The 22,945-nt window shown below is 37.5% G+C and overlaps 1 protein-coding gene across 2 annotated transcripts in view; it reads left to right on the top strand.

Moving 5' to 3' along the window:
- Positions 1-7,951: 7,951 nt before the first annotated feature.
- DNAJC5B (DnaJ heat shock protein family (Hsp40) member C5 beta) overlaps positions 7,952-22,945 on the top strand; it is a 93,073-nt gene continuing 78,079 nt past the window's right edge. Inside the window, exon 1 of one of the 2 annotated variants that reach the window (XM_059166335.1) lies at positions 7,952-8,393. The gene's annotated coding sequence lies outside the window, so the exon portion shown is untranslated. Of the gene's footprint in view, positions 8,394-17,851; positions 17,962-22,945 lie in introns of those variants that run through there. The other variant, XM_059166334.1, reaches the window with a different exon arrangement.

Genomic DNA, 22,945 nt, shown 5'->3' with positions numbered 1-22,945 from the left:
ATAGAAAAGATAGGGATTCAGATAGATGGGATGTCTATGTAAAAGATGAGAAAGAAGTTACATCTACCACTCTTACTATGCATCATTTATTCCACAATGAGATTTGGTGAGATTTGGGCAGCTCTTTACATTGCTACTTGCCTTTGTTGGCACAGATGATAAAAAAGTGGATGCTTCATAACTTCAGGTTTTCTCTCCTGTTTTATCGACATGTTCTGTGCAAAGATTAATGGACAGTAGTTGTACTACCTTTCACACATTTACACACGGATACCTTCACACACCAGGGCAACCCCCATCATCCATGCATTAGGGAATCCCCCCATAGGAAATTAAGTTCCATTAAGATGGGATCCATGCTTCTCTTGTCTGCTATATAAATATTCATGTAATAAATCAATGAAATCATTAGTCACCAGAATATGGGAAACATAAAGGGAAGCTTCCCCAACTGAAACCTTCAAGGGATTAAACCATTAAAAACCACTGTTTTTATACTTTGGAAATTCTTTAATTTTCAATGTCAGCCCATTCTGACTCCCTGCTCCTACACCTTGCAAAATGTTTCTTAAGCCCTATTAGCAGGGCTTCTTATCCAAAGAGCCATTGACAGAACTCCTGCCAAAAATTTGCTGGAGCTGAACCAAAGGAAAAAAAAAAAACAAAAACTATTCACTATGTGTAGAAGAAAACTTATGCTTGAATAATAAGCAAACATCAGAAGGATTAATTTTATAAGTTTATCTTTGAGATCAAATAAAGGCAGCTTAAGCCTTTAAAGACAATATTCATTTTTATCAGTTTAATAAACATCTCTTAGCAATATTGATAGTCATCTTTACTGGGAAGGAACAAAGAAACCTTATTAGCAGTAAAGCCTAAATTGTTCACTAATCTTACTTCAGTTTATTGCCTCTTTCATGATGATCTTTTGCTAACTGAGTCTAAACAAAATACTTGGTGATGTGTGTAAAGAAGCCAGAAATTCTCAAGACTGTGGTCTAATGAAAGCAAATAAACATGGTTTACAAAATAATTCAGAACACTGAAAGAGACAGTGTTTGAGGTATAAGTATAGATTTCTAGAAATAAGAAATTAATAATCATAAGTCAATATCCACAAGGATCACTATAAAGATTGGAAGTGGAAAAATATCCTCTGTATTCAGAAACATTTCCTAGTCAATTGCAAAATAATTCTGCCTATAGATTATTAACATTTACATTCCAACAAATTTTTGTAAACATTTATTCCCCTCCAACTATGTGCAATGAAAGTTCTCAAAACATACTGTATCCAATCAATGCAATCAATCATTGCATATTTACCAAGGACTGGACTATGAGTAGTCTGGGTAATATAATGTACATATGCTGTTTTTGTCTGTCAGCCTCTGTATATTCCCCCTTCTTCTGTTAACAACACCTGAATTTTTCCTGTGGGGACCCATTCTCTCCCATTTCACGCTATGTGTTTCTGTGGGATTGACCCCACCTTGCTAGCTCCAAGGATATTCAGGTAATCATGACCTGCGCTGTTGTCCTTTGATTAGAATGACTGATTTAAAGATGGGTATACAGATTAAAGTAGAGTTGAATTTGGTGATAAAATCCAGGCCAATGAGACTAAACTCTGGGGGTTTATTAGAAAAACTTGGGCAAGAAAAGCTCTTTTCAGTTAGTTGAGTCAATAAATTCCCTTTTTCCTAAAGTTGTTTCAATTGGATTTTCTGCTTCTTACAACCAAGAATTCTAATATAGTTTGTCAGGTTGTTTTGAATGCATAGATTCACACAGAACACTTATATAAAAAGGAGAGGATGCTCTAAAGGACTGAATTGAATCCCAAATTCATATGTTGAAGTTCTAACCCCCAATATCTCAGAATGTGATTCTGATTTGCAGGTGAGTTCTTTAAAGAGGTAATAAAATTAAAATAAGATCATTAGCATGGGCCCTAATTCAATCTTACTTGTATCCTTATGAAAAGAGGAGTTTAGGACACAGGCATGTATAGAGGGAAGATACTATGAAGAGACAGAGGAAGAAGATAGCCGTCTATGAGCCAAGGAGAAATCAACCCTGCCAATATCTTGATATCAGAATTGTTAGAAAATAAATTTTTGTTGTTTAAGGCACTTAGCCTTTGATACTTTGTGATAGCAGTCCCAGCAAACTAATGCAGGCACCTGTAAACTAGAACTGGGAACGATACTTCTAGAGGCCAACAACTTTCTCCAGGTCTCTAAGTCAACATGGTCTCTTGGTTTATCTGTGTCTCTCTGTAAATTGGTTCCATTTACTTATTTAACTCACTAACCCATCCATATTTCCCAGTCCAAAGAATCCTAAACTAATTGATTTGGCTAAATACCCCTGCTACTACTAGGGTGAGACCTTTGCACTAACCCACCTCATGAATTTCTAGCCAGCAACGGGTAAGCTGCATTTGGATCATATGGCCTTGTCTGGTTCCACCAGTGGCTACCATGTATAGGGAACAATTATATGGTGGTTCTCTGTATAGAAAGTGGTAGAAGGAGGGTCAGTTTCAGGGACAAAGAGAGGCTGGATGCAGGTGACATTTGGTAAGTCCAGCATTTGGTTTCCTGGGCTAGTGGCATTAATAATTTTATGAAAACATCAACACCAACACATACAGCTCAGATCTGACTTCAATTTTTACTATAATAGCCAATTCCTCATCTCAGTTACTCACAAGGCCCACTGTCTTGACTTTGAGTCTTATGAGACACCCTAAAATCTTTACAATAACTACACTGTTGTGCTTGACTTTGTTTGATGTGTTTGTTACTTGAAAAAAAAAAAAAGCCTTGATTAAAATAGTGGCCAGCAGTATTATTACATTTCTGTCCACAGTTATTTCTCCCTTTGGGGAGGTCAGGGGTTGCACATGGAGGTACTGGGCTGGGGCAACGTCAACCTTGTGGGGCAACTTCAGCTTTCAGGACTACACTGCTGCCCAGTAGGCCCCTCCATCAGAATGGCCAGGGCCATTTCACTTGTATCCAAAATTCTGGAAGTGTGAGAGTTTGAGTGTGTGGGAGAAGCTTGATATTTAAATAAGGCTGAATATTTTGGGACAAGATGGGGCATACTTGGAAAGCCACATTTGAGAGACAAAATGTAAAACACTGAAAGATTTAAGACAAGAGGGCCACAAGACCAATTTTCATCCCAGAAGCACTACTCTGAATCACTTTGAATGGAAAGTGGTTGGGAGATAGGCAGGCTAGAAGTAGAGCCAGGCTTAGAGGGAGGAAGCCAAACTAGAGGTGATGATGGCCCAAATGAGTTGGAGCCAGTGGGGATGCAAAGAGGAGAGCCCTGAGAAAAATGGAGGGATTATGAGTGTGGCTAGAGCCTAATGCCCAATACCCCTGGAGGAGCAGGTGTAAGGAGGAGCAGTAGAGCAGGTACATCTACTATGCTAGGCTCCTTGGTTTTGGCATTGACGAAAGGGATGGGATGATCAGGACCATGCCCAAAGAACTCTGCTTTCAGTTTTTCTCTCTGCTTAAAGCAAGGAAAGAACTTGGAGACCCATCAGGACATTGTAAATTCTTTTAAAAGACAAAAGGATTAGCTCTGTCATCTGCAGCCGAAGTAGTGGGGTTGGAAAGAAAAATTCCTAGATCATTTGGAGCTGGATTAACTGGTGAAGAACAGAACAGCAGCCCTTGGAGAACATGAAGGAGCATCCAGCCATGGAACTGGAGTCAGATTACTGTCTGGGCTGTATTGATGCAGCCCAGCCCTAACTGGTCTTTTAAGGAAAGGAGCTACTTAAGGGGGAGGAAAAGGGGATTTGAGTTTTAAGTGGCTGCATATTAAACATTTTTTTCCCCCTAACCACATTTGCCTCCCTCCTCTTCCAGCTCCCCATACATTTTAGTGACCATCTGAATGATGAATAACAGAGGCCAGACCTTTGTCTGGTGAGGTAAATTGTATTATTGTCAACTAAGTAATTGCATTTCTTTTCCTCCCTCCATTGACATTAGGTCTGGACATGTGGCTTGCTTTGACCAGCAAAATGTGGGTAGATGCGTTAAAACATGCTCCTGTGACTTGGTTTGGCCTTCAGCATTCTTGCCCTCTGTCATAGGAAGAGCACTCTTCCTTTAGCCTGTGTCCCAGGGTGAGTGAGTATAGAAACCATCTACAGACTGGAGTAGAGCCACTGCAGGCAGCCTCAGACCATGAGCAAGATACCTTCATTTTATAGGTCATAGAAATATGTGGGTTTTTTTTTTTTTTTAACTACAGAGTATTGTTATAGCAAAAGCTGACTAATATAGAAATTAGTCCCTAAAAGTATGGTGCTACTGTGATGAGAACTTAAAATACTTGTTCTTCCCTTGGTACTGAACAGCAGATAGCAAGAAAGTGTTGAAGACCAGAAAGATGATGATCTTGTAGAACAAGATTATGTCATAGCAAATATTTGGTAAAGCAATGACTTGAAGACAGAAAATATACCTCAAAAATGAGTGGTTTGGGGTGATAAGACTTCAAGATAGTCTGTTACTAGCATAAGTTGGTTGCTGCCTTTGATTATGGTCTTTCAAGAATTGACCTGCATGTAAGAGTAAAGAGTGACTCCAGAAATTCCAGGACTTGCAAGTCTAAAAAATAGAACTGTTTCTCATCTTCAAATAAAAAAAGGAAAAACAGAAAAACACCAAAAACCACAAACTCTGATTAATGCTAATTACAACCAAGTCTCAAGACAAAGATCAAATAAATAGCACTATCATATTCTTTCTTAAATGTGTTAATGGATTAAGGTGGTATCCAATGAATTCTCTTATCTAGACTAAATAGCTCATAGAAGAGAGATATGGACTAGGTTCCACTAACTTAATAAGCTCAAACTCTATAATTAAGCCTAGAGAGAGAGAGACATGGCTTGAAAATTACTGTAGATATAGTTGTTTCATGGAACTAATTTTATCACATACAAAAATTAAAAATAGTTTTTGGGGAGAAATATAACTCCAAAAACACTATTGCCTGGATTAAAAGAGAATGTGACTCTTTAAGCCATGAAAAAGACCTTAGAATAATAAGATATCAAAATTGGTTCATTAATTGTAACAACTATACCATACTAATGTAAAATTTTAATAATAGTGAGAGTTAGGTGTTGGGTACATGGAACTCTCTGTATTATCTTAGTAACTTCTGTGTAAATCTAAAATTATTTTTTAAAAGATGATTTATTTATTTATTTGACAGAGAAAGAGAGATCACAAGTAGGCAGAGAGGCAGGCAGAGAGAGAGGGGGAAGCAGGCTCCCCGCTGAGCAAAGAGCCCAACATGGGGCTCGATCCCAGGACCCTGAGATCATGACCTGAGCCAAAAACAGAGGCTTAACCGACTGAGCCACTCAGGCTCCCCTAAAATTATTTTTAATTTAAATTTTTATAAAAAACTGAAAGACTAAAAGTTTTTCATCTAAGATCAAGAGCAAGACAAGGATGTTGACTCTTGCCACTTTTGTTCAATGCAGTACTGGAAGCCTTTGCAGCAGCAATCAGAGAAGAAAAAGAAATAAAAGACATTTAAATTGCCAAGGAAGAAGCAAAACTCACTATTTACAGATGCCATGATACTATACAAAGAAAATCCTAAAGACTCCACTAAAAGCTTATTAGAACTAACAAATGAATTCAGGAAATTTGCAGCATATGGAATTAATAAACAGAAGTCTGTTGTAGTTTTACACATTAATAACAAAGTGGCAGAAAGAGAAATTAAGAAAAAAAATTCTATTTACAATTGCGTCAAAAAAAAAAAAAAAGAAAGAAAATATGTAGAAAGAAATTTAACCAAGGAAGTGAAAGACCTGTACTCTGAAAACTTTAAGATATGATGAAAGAACTGAAGATGACATAAACAAATGGAAAGATACCATGTTCATGGATTGGAAGAATTAATATTGTTAAAATATCCATACTACTCCAAACAATCTGCAAATTTAATGCAATTGCTATCAAAATACGAGTAGTATTTTCAGAAAAATGAATCCTAAAAGTCATCTGGAATTTTAAGTCTCCCAAATGGCCACAGCAATCTTGAGAAAGAACAAAACTGGAGATATTACACTCCTGGTTGCAAATTATGCCATAAAGCTGTAATCAAAACAGTATTGTATTGACACAAAAACAAATACATAGATCAATTGACAGAACAGAACAGAGAGCCCTGGAATAAATCCATGCTTATATGGTCAATTAATCTATGACAAAGGAGACAAGAATATACAATGGGAAAAGAACAGTTTCTTCAATAAATGGTGTTGGGAAAACAGAATAGCTACATGTTATCCAATTCATACAAAAGAATGAAATTGGACCACTTACAACATATGCAAAAAATAAACTGAAATAGATGAAGGCCAAAATGGGAGACCTGAAACCATAAAAATCCTAAAAAAAAAAAAAAAAAAAAAAGGCTAGTCATATCATGAACATCGGCCTTGGCAATGCTATTCTGGATGTATCTCCTCAGGCAAGGACAACAAAAGCAAAAGTAAACTACTGTGACTATATCAGAATAAAAAGCTTTTGTACAGTGAAGAAAACCATCAACAAAATGGAAAAATTAACCCACTGAATGGGAGAGAATAATTGCAAATAATAAATCTGATAAGTTAATATGCAAAATATAAAAAGAACTTATACAACTCTGCAGCAAAAAAACAAAGAGTTGGATTAAAAAATGGGCAGAGGACCTGAAATAGACATTTTTCCAAAGAAGACATACAGATGGCCAACAGACACATGAAAAGATGCTCAAAATCAATAACCATCAGGGAAATGCAAATGAAAACTATGATGAGATATTACCTCATACCAGTAAGAATGGCTAGTATCAAAAAGACAAAAAATAAGAAGTGCTGGTGAAGACCTGGAGAAAAAATGACCCTTGTTGCTGGGAATGGAAATTGGTGCAGTCATTGTGGGACAGTAAGGAGTTCCTCCCAAAATTAAAAATTGACATACCATATAATCTATAATTCTACTACTGGGTATATAACCAAGGAAAATGACAATGCTAATTCAAAAGAATACATGCAACCCTTTGTTTATTGCAGCATTATGTATAATAGCCAAGATATGGAAGAAACCTAAATGCCCATCGATAGATGGATAAAAAAGATGTGATACACACACACACACACACACACACACACACAGGAGTATTATTGAACCAACATAAAAATGAATGAGATCTTGCCACATGTGACAACATGGATGGACCTAGAGAGTATTTACGTTCAGTGAATAAGTCAGACAAAGAAAAGCAAATACCATATGATTTCACTTACAAGTGGAATCTAAAAATCAAAACAAATGAGTAAACAAATAAAGAATAACAGAAACAGTCTCATAAATACAGTGAACAACCCATGGTTGCCAAGGGGGAGGGGGTTAGGGAAAGGGTGAAATAAGTGAATGAGATTGAGGCGCAAACTTCCAGTTATAAAATTAATAAGTTTTGGAGATGAAAAGTACAGAACTGGTAATATAGTCAATAATACTGTAGTAACATTCATGGTGACAGATGGTAACGGTAACTGCTCTTATCATGGTGAACATTGTGTAAGCCACAGAATTGTTGAATCCTCAGTGGGCCACACACCTGAAACTAAGAAAACATTGTATGTCAACTATACTTCAATAATAAAAAGAAACGAACCATGCAAAATTAAAGACCTTAGGGTCCCCAACATTCTGCAGGCGGGTAGCAGGATAAGGAAGCTGCTCAGCTGTCAGGGGGTACATAATTTCCTTCAGAAGTGGCCAAGAAGGACAATGGAAAATTACCTCTCAGAAGGTGGAGCCAAGAGTCATGAGAACAATGAAAAGAAAAGCTATTCCCAGGGAACAGACTTGGAGTCTAATCAAAGAACATTTCCCACCTTCAGGTTGGGAACCTGGCAACATTTGCCCAGTGAGATTTCAGAATTGCTACAGACCAGTGACAGCTTCCCCTTCTGCGATGGGCTATTTTTGTCTACCCTGTGACTGTCCTGTATGGTATGTTGAGTGGGGTTGCTCTCCAGCAAATTATCGCTTCTGTCTCTCCTTTTTCACTTACATAAAGACTATCCTACCTTCTCCATTGACGTTAACCGCCTTCGCTGTTTTGGCCAACGAACGTGAGCAGAAGCTTTGTAAGCATTTGCACCATTTGGCTTGACCATTTTGCCTTTTATGTTCCCACCCTCTACGTTAAGAAGAATTTGCCTAGGAGCCACTGTTCGTTTGACCTCCCTCCTAGAATGAAAGACTCATGGAACATACCTGACTGAACATGACCTGAAGCCCAGAGCAGGACTGATGTCGCTGCCCAAGCAACCTGTAAGTAAGACAAAAAAGTTTTGCTATTGGAAATCAGTGAGAATTTTTGGTACACAATAAAAGCTGATTAATACATACAGCAAAGGTTCCCAAGGGACTGAGGAATGGCTCTAGATGGGATTTGCACATAATTAAGGTAAGGGAGGAGGTGGAAGAGAGAGTTGTAGGGAGTTTCCAGATAATGATCTACTTTATCTCCAAAATCAGGGTAGAGTATTCCAAACATCACATTCACGGGAGATTCTAGAAGTTTCTCCAATGACTAGAGTCCAGCATTCTATATCAAACTTTAATAATAGTGATACCATTAAAATCCAGATAATAACTATAGTCCCAAACAAGGTCCTATAATATAGAAATTCCTTGGGAATGAGATTGAGATACAAAATGCTAATAAATATTAGAACCTCTTAGATCATTTTAATGCAGAATACACAAATCTTAATGACACAATCTCAATTGTGGTTTTCTGATAGATATCTTGAAAGCAATTATTAAAATAGGCATCTAAGGGAAAAATTAACTACTATATAGAATAAGATTTCAAAAGCACTTGTTCATCTTTTGAGCTATAAGTTTGCACTTGTAAGATGAACAAAAGTAGAATTAAAACTTTTTAACTGCAAAAATTGTTTGCCAATAATGGTTTAATAATAATAACATTGATATTTATTTTGCTCTGATATAAGCTTTATATATTTAATTTCATGCTAAACAATATTTGATACAACAAAATACCAACACAACAAAATAATTCAGACTTACCCATGAAGTTTGTTTTAATGGGAATTGACCTATGTTCAATGACTGCAAACCACTTTAGCAGGTTTTACTTGTTTATATAAGAGACATTTTTTAAAAAGACATTTATTTTTCCATTTTTCCTGGCATTAACTAGGGACAATCTTGCCACAATTCTACTTTACAAAACTACAAGGAAGGAACACTCAATTTGATGTTCATGTGAAATATAATTACCCACTTTTCTTCCTTACAACATGTACTCCATAGTCAGGATGACAAGCCAAAAAGTGCATAATACATTGCTTGTCATTAATAACAAGTATGCTCTTTTGAAATTATTTCACAATAACACTTACTCAAAATATCCTTTACTTGTTTTTTTGACTATTAAATCAGGGCACCTCAACAAGTATTGCCTTGTTTCAAATCAAAGAGAGAAATAAGAATTTATTGAATAACTGAGTTGACTAGGTACAATAAGTATTGTGAATTATAAATTAAATTGTAATGCAAATTGTAAATTTTAATGTATACAAAGTTTCCATCTCTGCCCATGTCTCTTAAGGAAGTTACACTGGCAGGATAAGGGTCTGTGTGCCAGGATTATAGAAAGACAGCTCCTCCATCTTGCCCTAAATAAATACGATGCATTCTTTAAGGCTCTTCACAAAGCCCACATACTGACTAAAGTCTTTCTTTAGTCTCCCAAGCATATCTGATCTCTTTTTCCTTTAAATCCACAGTGTGTAATTTTCCTCTCTAATAACAAAGCTAATAAGAGTCTAAATCAAACTGATTTATCATTGAGAACTTCCAACGTGCTTTGACCATGCTAAGTAAATTATTCACCATCTAATTTCTTCTTTGCAACACTTCTGCAAAGCATGTATCATTATTTCCACTTTATAGATGAGGAAACTAGGAAAGAATCTGAATTCAGGATTTAACTCCTAAAATGATAGTGTTAATAACTCTGCTGGAAATACAAGTTTTTTTTTTTTTTTTTTAAATTTCCTAAAATGTTTCTCATTGGCCCTCTATATAACTTTCTGTTCTTCAGGGAGGAGCCGACCTTCTAGTACTTAAACTGAAAAGTCCCTGAGACTTCGGTTATGATGCAGAATAAACTCTATCTGGTAATAAAGTTAGCATTGTATTTTTTGGATCTGTGATTCACTTATTATTTTAACCTTCCAAAGCCAAAAATTTTAAGCACTCAACCCAAACTACTTTTATTGGGCAGGAAATGTTTAATTGCAGTTTGGCTGACATTTTCTTTTACAAATGTCATCAGCACTGCTTAAAAATGAATTATGTTAGAGTGTACAGTACTACCTTTGTTTTGAAAAAATATTATGATTCTATGAGTACATGAGGTGGGTCTCATGGGAACAAACATAAGCAATATATAGCTTTCTGATTTTCCAGGCATGCTTATATTTTTATTTAGCATAAGGGCCTTGGCTTGGGAAAAGGCATAGCTTTAGATTTGCTTTTGGGTTTATGTTGAATTCTCATAATATCCTTTAAAGGACAGTCCATGAAGACTTATTTAAAATCACACATAGGCTGCTCATATCTCTTCCCTATTTTGTAGCTAAAGCTCTGGTAATTGTTGATATGCTAACATCAGTGTCCCGTGGGGCACTGAAATCAAATTAATGCAGGCATCTGAAAAATCAAGCATCAGTTGTACTAATTCTTCAATATTCTCAAATATAAAAGGTGCAAAATGAAGGGAATTGATGCTGTTTATTATTACTCGGAGAATCCTGAATGGATGGACATAGATTGCAAGCATTTCAGTGGAAAAAGAATTATTTGTGGAAAAAAATCCTAAAGAAAATAAAAACCAGAGTAAGGACAAACTTCCTCAACAAATTCTTTTCCAAGTCTTTAATAATAAAAATACTCAAGTCTCAAATTGCATTTCCCAGGTCTTTGGAAATGCTTGTAGAATCTCCCTGGTTTCTTGGGCCGAGCACAGGGTTTTCAAAGTGTAGTTCCAACCATTTGCTCCATCATTACGTGGGAATTTGTTAAAAATATAAAGTCCTGGGCCTCTCCTAGGCCTCCAGAACCAGAAACCTGAAGGTGGGGTAAGCAATCTGTGTTTTAACAAATCCTCCAGACACTCTGATGTTCTACTCTGAAGTTTGGGAGCCTCTGGCCTACAGCAATTGTTCTCAAACATTTCTGCGCGGTAGAATCGCCTGGAGGGTTTGCTTCAGCATGGGTTCCCTAATCCAGCTCTTAAAATTCAGTGGCAGTAAAACCAGGGAGTTACGTGGGAATCCACACTAATTTTTTGAAAAAATAAAGCAGGTCGTTCTGATGTAGGTGGTCTGTAGCCCACAATTTGAAAACTTCTGGCTTGAAGTGGAATTTAAGTGTTGACAAAAGGAGTATTTCCTACCCCACTTCCCACAAAATTCTCCTCCACAACTGAGCAAGAAACTTTGAACTCAAATAAATAAATAAATAAATAAACAAACAAACAAACTAATGATGTACTATATGTTGGCTAATTGAACATAATAAAAAAATTAAAAATAAATGAAAAAAAAAGAAACTCTGAACTCTGACTTCCATCTATAATTTATTTTGTCTAAAGAACACCTGCTTGCAGAGGTTTTCTTTCATTCCCCCACTGTCTGAGGGACCTGAAACCTTTGTGGGCTCTGTGTCTGAGGCTTTGCTTACCTCTTCTCCAGTTGTCGCCTGTGTTTCATTATAGAGCCCTCCACAAAAGAACTGATGTAGTCCTTACGTTTGCAAAATGTAAAGTATTAACTATCTGCTCAGATAACATAAAACACAAGTTAGGGTGTGATTTTTTTTTTTTTAAAGATTTTATTTATTTATTTGTCAGAGAGAGAGAGAGAGCGAGCAGAGGCAGACAGAGTGGAAGGCAGAGTCAGAGGGAGAAGCAGGCTCCCTGCGGAGCAAGGAGTCTGATGTGGGACTCGATCCCAGGACGCTGGGATCATGACCTGAGCTGAAGGCAGCTGCTTAACCAACTGAGCCACCCAGGCATCTCTAGGATGTGATTTTAATCTCCTAAGATAACTGAAAGGAGCTCAGTTCAGGAAAAAGAAACTCAGTCCAGATCCTACCATGAGAATCCTTTGTTCTAAGAAAGGTGACTTTTAAACTAAGTTTTGGAAATTGTTCATTTAATCCATGGACACTACTAAAAATACTAGTGAAAGTAGGGAAATTGTTGGTTCGCTTTATGATTCTTCTAATGAATCTGTGCTAGCTCTATAGGTCTTTCCACTTTGTGCAATAAGAGGAATTTGATAATGTAAATGGGTAATAAATAAAAAGAAATAGAAAAATGTATGTTGTACACTGATTTCACTATAGAAGCAATGCTACAGAGATGTATATATGAATATAAATGTTCCGTAGCTCTTTCCAATTTTATCTACTATATATGTATACTTCAAATAGCCTTTTTTCTTCATTTAAGAACATACATCCATTCTAAAACATTTAGAAAAGGTAAACAAGTAAGAATGGAATCACACATCGTCTCCCATTCTGAGATAACCACTGTTGATAATTTGGTATGGACCTTTCGAATTTTCCCCAGTATGTGTATTTATTAAAAATGGTACCTACTTGGGGCACCTGGGTGGCTTAGTTGGTTAGGTGTCTGCCTTCAGCTCAGGTAGTGATCCCAGGGTCCTGGGATCAAGCTCTACATCCAGGTCCCTGTTCAGCAGGGAGCCTGCTTCTCCATCTCCCTCTCTCCCTCTGCTGGTCCCCCTGCTTGTGCTCAAATAAATAAATAAAATCTTAAATATTGGTACCAACTTTTTCACTAATATCTGTGAGCATTCTTCTATATCATGAGAATGGAAAGTCCTGTGTTTCCTAAAGCATGATATGTAATATGTGCCACAACTCATGTATGAGATTATTTTTTGGTATTGCATGAATGCGTTTGAAACATTTTCAGTGCTTACATTTTTTTGAGTAATCGAAAAACATAGGATATTGAGCCTGCAATTTTGCAGATACTATTGCTTCTGCCAATACTGTAACAAGGTCAAGGAAGGAAGCATAGTGATAATCGACTTGTTGAAAAATGTGTGGATCACAGTGAGATCCCCAATTATGCCCATGAATATCTCAGATGACTTCTTAGAACTGAGTGGTGCTCAACACTGTCAGGGCCACTGTTCCCTTTTAATGACAATGCTTTATCCCCTAATGTCAAATTCTGAAATGATAGTCACAGATAGCCTGCCTATGTGCATAATTAAATAAAAATTTAATAAAATTTAAAAATTGTAAAATTTAAAATTTTAAAAATTTTAAATTTGATAAAAAGTCAATGTAATCCCCTACCCTGGATAAAAGGAGAAACTAAAGAAAATAATTCATATAAACAAATATACATTTTAGTAGTTAAATGCTTGAGCTTGACTATGGTGGAGAAGATAATGGGAGATTTGCTGAAATGCTAGTGTAGACAGATACAGGTGAGTTTCAGGGTGACTTCAGGGCACCATGACCATTGGATAGGCTGGTTTTTTCAAAATTGTGAACATTGTTTGGTAAAGTTGTAAAGAAACAAGAATATGGTCTTACCTGATGTACAAAGCTGCTGCATTCTGCATTCTGGAAAAATCAGTGTATATTAAAACTGTGCAAAAATTTTGCATTTACATATTAGAAGGATTCATATCTGGCTTAGGTAATTATAAATTATGAATAATATTTAGGTCTGGTTCACTAGTTTTTTCACTGACTTGGATATTCTGAGAGAATAAAGTCACTGGGAATTATCAGTCAATTCTTGTTCACATGGGAACATGCCTGACATTGCAGGCTAACATCTCTAGCCTCTGCTTCACAAAGCCAGGAGTACCTCCAACGCATAATGATTGCAACAACCAAAAACACTCACAAATTTCTGAAATGCTTTCCAGGCTGTAGCGCGGTTCCTGAGAGCCATTAGTGAAAATCACATAGAGGGCTAGGGCGGATTCTCACATACTGACTGCCCATGTCACAGCTGTGCTCTTTTCTGAAGTACATCAAAAGGTCACTTTGGGAAGTTAAAAGGCATTTAGTATCCCAGCTATGTAATTGCCATTTGGAATCAGATATGCACTACGTTTCTTTTCCTCACAGAACCTGTTGTACAATGGTGGTGAAAAAAGGTATCTAATGCAGAAAGGTGAAGATCAAGACAGGAATAAAGGGTATTAATTGTGATTTGATTAAATCAGTCACAGTTTTTGCCAGGCATTAGCAACAAAATCAATGCATTAATAGCATTACTTTGTATTCTTTTTTTAATCAAAGAATAATTGACATACGATATTGAATTTGTTTCAAGTGTACAACATAGTGATTTCGTAGATATATACATCACAAAATGGTCACCACAATAAGTCTAGTTACCTTCTAACACCATGCAAAGTTGTTGCAATATTACTGACTATATTCCCTATCCTGTATAATATAACCCTGTCTGGATGACTGAACCTCATTATCCATTGCCTGTCTGCCTCCCTGCTGGTAACCTTCAACTTATTCTCTGTATCTATAACTTTCTGTTTTGTTTGTTCATTCGTTTTGCTTTTTGTATTGCATATGTAAGTGAAATCATCCAGTATTTGTATTTCTCAGTCTCACTTATTTCCCTTAGTGTAATACCATCTAGGTCTATCCATGTTATTATGAGTAGAAAGATTTCATTCTTTTTTTATGGATAAGCAATATTCATATGTATATGAATATTATATATAATTTATATATTATTATTAAATAAAACAAATATTATATATAATATAAATTTATAAAGTCTTCCACCCCATGAGCATGGAATATCTTTCCATTTATTTCTATCATCTTTAATTTCTTTCATCAATGTCTCACAGTCTTTCACCTTCTTGGTTAAACTTATTCCTAGATCTTCTTTTTGATGCAACTGCAAATGGGATTGCTTTCTTAACTTCTCTTTTTGATAGTTATTCGTGTATTAGAAATGCAATGTATTTTGTATACTGATTTATATCCTGCAACTTTACTGAATTTCGTTTATTAGTTCTAATAGTTTCTTTTTCATGGAGTCTTGAGGGTTTTCTATATATAGTATCACGCTATTGCGAATAGTTTTCCTTCTTCCTTTCCAATTTGGATGTCTTTTATTTCTTTTCCTCGCTGAACTTCTGTGGCTAAGACTTCCAATACCATGTTGAATAAAAGTGGAAGCGTGAACATCCTTGTCTCGTTTCTGATGTTTGAGGAAAAGCTTTCAGTTTTTCTCCAACGAGTGTGACGCTAGCTGTGGGTTTTTCATATATGGCCTTTATTGTGTTGAGGTATATTCCCCCCACTTCCACTTTGTTGAGAGTTTTCATAATTAATGGATGTTTAGAAGCATTCTGCTTCTGTTGAGATGATCATGATTCTTATCCTTTGTTTTGTTAATGTGGTGTATGACATCGACTTGCAGATGTTTAACCACCCTTGACTCACTGGAATAGATCCCACTGGATCATGGTGTATGATCCCTTCAATATAGTGTTGAATTTGGTTTGCTAATCTTTTTTGAGAATTCTTGCCTCTATGAACATAAGGGATCTTGGCCTGTAATTTTCTTATAGTGTCTTTGTCTGATTTAGGTATCAGGGTAATGCTGGTCTTTTTTTTTTTTTTTTTTTTTTTTTTTTTTTAAAGATTTTATTTATTTATTTGAGAGAGAGACAGGGAGAGAGAGCATGAGTGAGGAGAAGGGCAGAGAGAGAAGCAGACTCCCCGTGGAGCTGGGAGCCCGATGCGGGACTCGATCCCGGGACTCCGAGATCATGACCTAAGCCGAAGGCAGTTGTCCAACCAACTGAGCCACCCAGGCGTCCCTAATGCTGGTCTTGTATATGTGTTTGGAAGCATTCCTTTCTCTTCCATTATTTGGAACAGTTTGAGAAGAATAGGTATTAACTCTTCTTTAAATATTAGGTAGATTTCACCAATGAAGCTGTTTGATCCTGGGCTTTTAATAACTGATTCAATTTCATGAAGAGTGACCGGTCTGTTCATATTTTCTACTTCTTCCTGATTCAGTCTCAGAAGGTTCTGTTTCTGGTAATTTATCCATTTCTTCTAGGCTGTCCAATTTGTTGGCATATAATTGTTTTAGTAATCTCTTATGAGCTTTGACATATCTATGCTATCAATTGCAACTTCTCTGCTTTCATTTCTGACTTCATTTACTTGAGTCCTTTCTCTATTTCTGTTGATGAATTTGGCTAAAGTTTCCTCAATTTTATTTTTTAAAGAACCAGTTTTTAATTTCATTGATCTTACCTACTGTTCTTTTAGTCTCTATTTCATTTATTTCTACTCTAATCTTTATTACTTCCTTCCTTCTACTAACTTTGTTATTCTTTCTCTAGTTCTTTTTAGGTTTAAGGTTAGATTGTTTATTTGAAACTGTTCTTGTTCTTGAGGTTGGCCTGTATCACTAATAAAATTTCCTCTTAAAACTGCTTTTGTGTGTTACCAGACCACATGACAATTCCTCCCACCCCAGGGAAGCCCTGTGGTGGGGAAAACGCTTGGTTGGAAGATCTAGTTTGTAGCTGATGTTACTCTTTCCACTTAATTAGCTTTGTGATCTTGTGCAAGTAGCAACCTCTCTTAGTTATAATTTTCTCACTCATAAAATTGTACTAAAAATAATACAGTGTTTACTTCACTGAACTGTGAAGATTAAATGAAATGATATATGTGAAAATAGCTTGTAAATGCTAAAACATGATGTAAAATGTTAGTTGTTGGTGTTATGAAAGTGCAATATATGTTCCCCTCTTGAGAAATTTTGTAAGTACAAGTCTCTGGCTTCAAGATACAAGTCATCTCATGCAATGCATATAATTTTTTAATGCCATATGGGGACAGTATCTAGAAAAAAGTGAATGGTATGAAAGAGAGTTAAATTCCAGTGAAAATCTATTGCTTTACCGGTTATTCTTTCCCATTCTCTCAACAAACACTAGAACCTTATATGGCATTTCAGCCATCGCTAATCCCGGGTTAGGCATTCTGATCATTAAATCTCATCGAAAACATCAGTTACTCAGAAGTCCCATTACTTGTTAATCTAGAATAGGTCTGGTGGCTCAGGATTTCTGAGTGTGGGCCAGGACCAAAATTAGCTATTTCTGGTACCTATAGATTGTCAGAAAACCTAATGTCAGAAAACCTAATCTTAGGGAAGATCTTCCCTAAGACTCTGTTCTCTTCCCACGATGCACATTATCTGAATGGTTTCTTGTCATGGGTGGATTCAGATAAAACTCATCCAACAAGCTATCTATCAGAGAACAATGATGTTGACAAACTTCACAGAGTAGGACCCAGCAGGGTTGCAGTGTTCAGAAGGACAGGGGGCTGACAAGGGGGGCACGTGGGTTTAGATTTAGCTCTGCCGCTTACCTACCTGGAATCTGAATTTCCCCATCTGTAAAATAAGGGAGTTAGTTTTAAAATCTAGTCACTAGGTCTCCAAGACCTCCACCCATAGTAAGATCCTATGATTCTAGGGCTCAGTTAAGAAATAAAAGGATTAACCTTCCCCACCTCCCATCATGCGCAAGACAGAAAATGCTGAAGCCAGAGGGTCTCAGCTGAGCCTTTGGGAGGAGCAAGTATTCTACTCTGTGACATCACAATATCCAGCCCAGGCTCAGCTGTGGCTACTGAGTAGAAGGTTAACAGAAGGTTCAGCTATTGATATATTAGAGGTGGGACGCTACCTGACAGAGCTAGAAGGAATCAGCCAGCCATGCCTCCAGTTCAGGTATGTAACAACTGCTAAGCTTAGAACAGAAATTGCTGGTATCTAAAAAAACAGGAGAAGACCATAAGACGAGTGTACCATCAGGCTTAGGAATAATAGTATAAGCACAGAGACTACGCACCAGACACTTTACAGTGAGCAGAAAAATGGCCGAAGGTAGTCCTACGAGAAAGAGAGCTTGAGGAGTATTCTCCCAATAGCCAGACCTATTGTCATGAAGCCGGAGGAGGACATTCCCAAGATTGTCAGCCCCTTCCTGTTCTCTCCCCAACCAATGTAAAAATGCCAAAGAAACAATTACCTCAAGAAGTCAGTGTAAAATTACTTTGTAAAGTAGTTTACATTTATTACCTGGTAATGTTTATTCTTTTAATAGCTTCTCCCCATAATGACAGGGATAAATAAACTAAACAAAAAGTTAACTGAAAGAGGCATTTTCATAGAATATAGCATAAAAATAGAAACAAAAGTAATAAAAAGAGAAATAAATTTATTATGTGTTACAATCAAAATTAATTCTAAAGCCTGGTTTTGAGATTTCAAGGCTTAAAAGGCAAAAAGGCCATCATCCCCTATAAAGAGTGAAAGAGAAGGGCCTTATGGTTGAGAAGTAGGTAAAACAGTTCAGCTGGAACCATTTATACAACTCCTCCTCCTCTAAAGAACTCACGCCAGTGAAATCATCGCTGGGGATGCGGACATTTCTGTTTTCTTTACCTTGCCTTGGGGTTTTGGCTTCTAAAGTATTTGTTTCTTCCTGCAGTCTTGGGGCCCTGAGAGGCTCCAGTGACGGGCAAATAGCTGTTCTGTTTACCAGTAGGGCGGAGCGTGGGGTGGGTGCCAGGTCCTGACTCATCTCCATTGGCCTCCCTCTGTGTCTCAGCACACTGCGACCCCAGAGCTGAGTACAGGGCTGTTCAGGCAGGCACGCTGAGATTTGCCTGCAAGAGCTAAGTTGATTGCCACATTCCCTCAGTAGAAGCAGCAGTCTAGTTTCTGACAGGTAGATTAGTTACCCATAGGGGACCCCACCAGCAATAGACAAGGAGAAGGGAGACACAATCTCTAACCACAGGACACAATTTTTAGCAGTCTTTGGTCTCCAACACATCAGGAATAAATATATCCCAGCAGTAATTCCAACACTGTATATACTATAAAAGTAATAATAACCCAAAGCATGTTGATAAATCCCGAGGTCCAGATAAAAACAAAACGTACTTTCACATTAACTCTAGTATATATCCAACTTCCCTCTAGAGAAGCCACCATAATTTTTACAATTACATTATGAGCCAACATCTTAGGTCCTTGAAAATTAAAACTTCACTGATTCAATTTTTAGAGTTCATTCATAGTCAGTGACAACTAAGTTTAGGTTTAACCTGAAATAATATCCAAAAAACAAAGAATGTCTTAACTTGTCTATACATATATATTGACTATAATGTTCTCTGACCATTGTGTTAGTCATATACCACAGAATTTTAGAGTTGGAAGGGAACTGAGAGATCATCCCTTCCAATGTCCTCATTTCCAGAAGAAGAAACCAGCATAGAGAGGTTGTGTCTTGACTTAGAGCATTAAGCTAGGGATTGCTAGCTTGGGAACCATAGCTTAAAGCCTCTTACTATTAGCCTGTGGCTTCTTCAATACTCCCTGCCCTTAATTCATGCTGAATGAATTTCTTCATTCTTATTTCAGCTATTTTAGAGTATCCTAAGGGAGGAAATCTCATTTTATTCCCTTGATGTGTTTGTTGGTCAATTCAAGTACTCTGTGGTGAGTGACACTAGTCACAAATCTCTCCTAGCCTTTACCACTCCACATAAAAATCAGCTTTGGTCAAGGTCAAGAAAAGGCACCCAAGACCCCATTGAACAGGCTGAGATAACAAGGAAAATAAATCCAGGGAAATCCACAGGTTACTCTGTCTTGAGGCCTGATTAGGAGTAGTTTGCTGGGGGCGGGGGGGGGGGGACATTTATGCCATTAATGGCCTTTTTGCTTTATAATAAGCATGCAGACTTTCTGTGGCCTTGTCTTTCCAGTTTAGATAGATCGCTTTGTTTATGTGTATGTGTGTGTGCCTACTCTGTGATACACATGTGTACTCCATAACTGTATGTATGAATGGACACTTCATCTGGCAGGTATGGCTGTCATACCCTTTGTGGTAACTGGCCTATCCTTATTGCCTAATATGTCTCCTTTATGAGCCTTTCCTAACTTATGCCGCAAATTAATATTTTATTTGGAGTTACCTTGATATCTTAGGTGCTCCCTTAGATTTGTTTTATGTAGAGCTGCACAGGTCTTGCATCTCTAATTTGTAAGTTTGAGCCCAGGCATTCCCTGGATACAGACACTCAGAGCCTTTTCTAATTCAATTCATTGCAAATGTATTAATATATGTCTGAAACCCTCAAATCTGAAAGAAAATGAAATGAAGAATTGCTAAATATATATATAGATCTCATTCTCATAGTCATCGGCTGCAAAGGTCTGATGAATATTTTCTAGGTCACTAGGTTGTTTTTAACTTAAGGGTCTTCCATACGTTTCTAGCTATCCACACAGATCATCTTTAATAAAAGTATTATTAAGTGATCACCAAGAGAAAAGAACATTCCATCATGGCATAGGGTTTAAACAGGGCTGTGGTAGTGTTCTTTCAGCTTCCATATTAATTTTTCAAAGGCTGTGTAATATATTGTGTAATTGCATATATACGTAGCATAAAACTCTAGGAGAAATTTGGTTATGAGAAATGGAGGGATAAAAAGAGCTTTAGTTTCAGATTCTTCATTGTGAGTTTTAAATTCTCCAGTAAACCAAAATGCAGGTATGCCAAATGAACTTTTGAAATGTTTTCCATCAAATTCCCTCCAAAGTTTCATCTTGATAAGTCTTATTTAACAGCCTTGGGAGAAAAAATAAAAGAAAGCTATCTCGCTAGAGATCAAGACATTTGATTCTTTCTCTAGCTGCTGCCACCTGGAGTGCTTTGGCATCTGGCCACACCTGGGTCTCTGACATGCACAGGACTTTTCTTTATCCCAGCCCAGCCTCCCTGCCTCTTCTCCTAAGAATTGTGCAATAAGACCTTTGTAACCTGAGGCCTGTGAAGTCTGGAAAGGAATGTGACACAGAGCCAACAGACATTGCTGCCACCAGAGCAAAGGAGATTTCCTGCTGTTCACCTGGTGCCTGGGGCAATCTCAGAAGGGGAAAGGTGTATGCTCTAAAAAGGAGTGGGAATGGAGCCCTTGGCAAGACTGTGAGGCAATCACTCCAGTGTCTTTTTCTCCTGGTCTTTGCCAACCTCCAGAGTCATGTGTCATGCTGTTCCTAAGAGTAGTCTCACATCCATTTTGGAAGCACGTTCCTTTCCTACTGCTAAGTGCACTCCCTGTTGAAAGCTATGAGTTGTAGTTGTCATTCTTCCAGTGCTCCCATACATGCTGAAGGGTGATCCATCCTAATGGGGAGGGGGTGTTCCATATTAAATAGTGGTGTTGTTGGTAGACTGACAGATGCTTCTGGCAAGGCAGCTAGAGAGATCTTTGTGATTTGAAGCCTACTGGTACTCATCAGCTATCACCAAAAATCTCTTCTCCCCACTGCCCCCACATACATCTTCCTCCATCAATGACAAGTGCACAGTCTGCTCACTGGCAATACCTAGGGTTAGCCCACCTTCATTCCTCTGCCCAGGGAATTATGTAATGAGCTGAGTCACGAAGACCCTTCTTTTAAGTTGCCCAAACATCACAATGGCCACACAAGTGGACCTCTAACTAAAAGGAAGATCTAAAAAGAAGTCAAAGACTTAACCCTCAGTCTTGCACTGTTTAGTACAACTAAATATAATTAACCATAAAGGACAAGTCTTGTATTTTATCAATATTGCTCATAAGCCAAAGGTGGCACCTGAAAAAAACACTTTTAGCCAGTTGAGAAGACAACTTACTTGACAATTAGAATACTAGTATTCCTCTCTTCCTTTTAGCATATTTAGAATGCAAAGTCGTTATTCTTAGAAGAGGGGGAGAGCATTTCTTTTGTGTTTGAATAGGTTCCTTTCTAGGTTAGGAACTGATACTGTCTCACACCTCTAACCAACACATTATCTCTTGACGTACTCTGTCCTGTTAAGGTGGTTACTGTCCTTCCTTCTTTCTTCCCCAAATGAATTCAGTGTCAGTTTCAATCCACTTTGTATTTTTTAAAACAATATGTGACAATTTAAAAAACTACATGTTGGGAATAAATTCAGCTTTTAAAGAATTAAAAGACTTGAGAGACCTGATATAACCTGTGAAGAGTTCAAAAGCAAAAAAGGAACTGCATAACTTGAAAAATGTTTGCACTGTGGCTTCCGAGTGCCCCAGGAGCTGAGTGCCGAGTAGAAGTGAAATTGTCCTGAGAGTTCAGTTTGCTCATCACAGCAGAGTTGGGACTTGAAGAGAAAGAGTAGTGACTGACACAAGCTTGGAGAGAAAAACAATTTTCCAGTGCAAATTTCAGCCCTGGCCCAACAGATCTTCTCCCACTTACAGACTTTATCTCCACTTGCCCTGTGTTTTTACAACTCCTTCCCTGAATGCAAGGCTAACAATTCACATGACCTCGTCAGGATATGGAAAACAGGAGACATGGAAACATGCCACACCAGAAAACATGAAACCAACCCTAACAGGTGGTTTCTGTGAAAGGCTCCACACGCTGTACCCTGGGCTGTGTCTGATTTTAATTATGGACATGGGCTTCTTGACCTTATACCCCAAAGTCCAACATGTTCCAAACTTAATTCATTATCTTCCTCCAAATCGGCTCTCCTTTTGTGATTCCCATCTCAGCCAATGACCTCATCCTATTCCCAGTTACTCTGGCTAGCATCGTGCGTGCGCTCTGATCCCTGGGTCTCTCCTCTCCTTCCCTTTCATTAAGCCCAGGACGTTATCTCCACATCTCTCTCAAA

This window comes from Mustela lutreola, chromosome 3 (genome assembly GCF_030435805.1).
Source record: "Mustela lutreola isolate mMusLut2 chromosome 3, mMusLut2.pri, whole genome shotgun sequence".
In the NCBI taxonomy this organism is placed as follows: domain Eukaryota; kingdom Metazoa; phylum Chordata; class Mammalia; order Carnivora; family Mustelidae; genus Mustela; species Mustela lutreola.
This window is presented reverse-complemented; position numbering and strand designations above follow the sequence as displayed.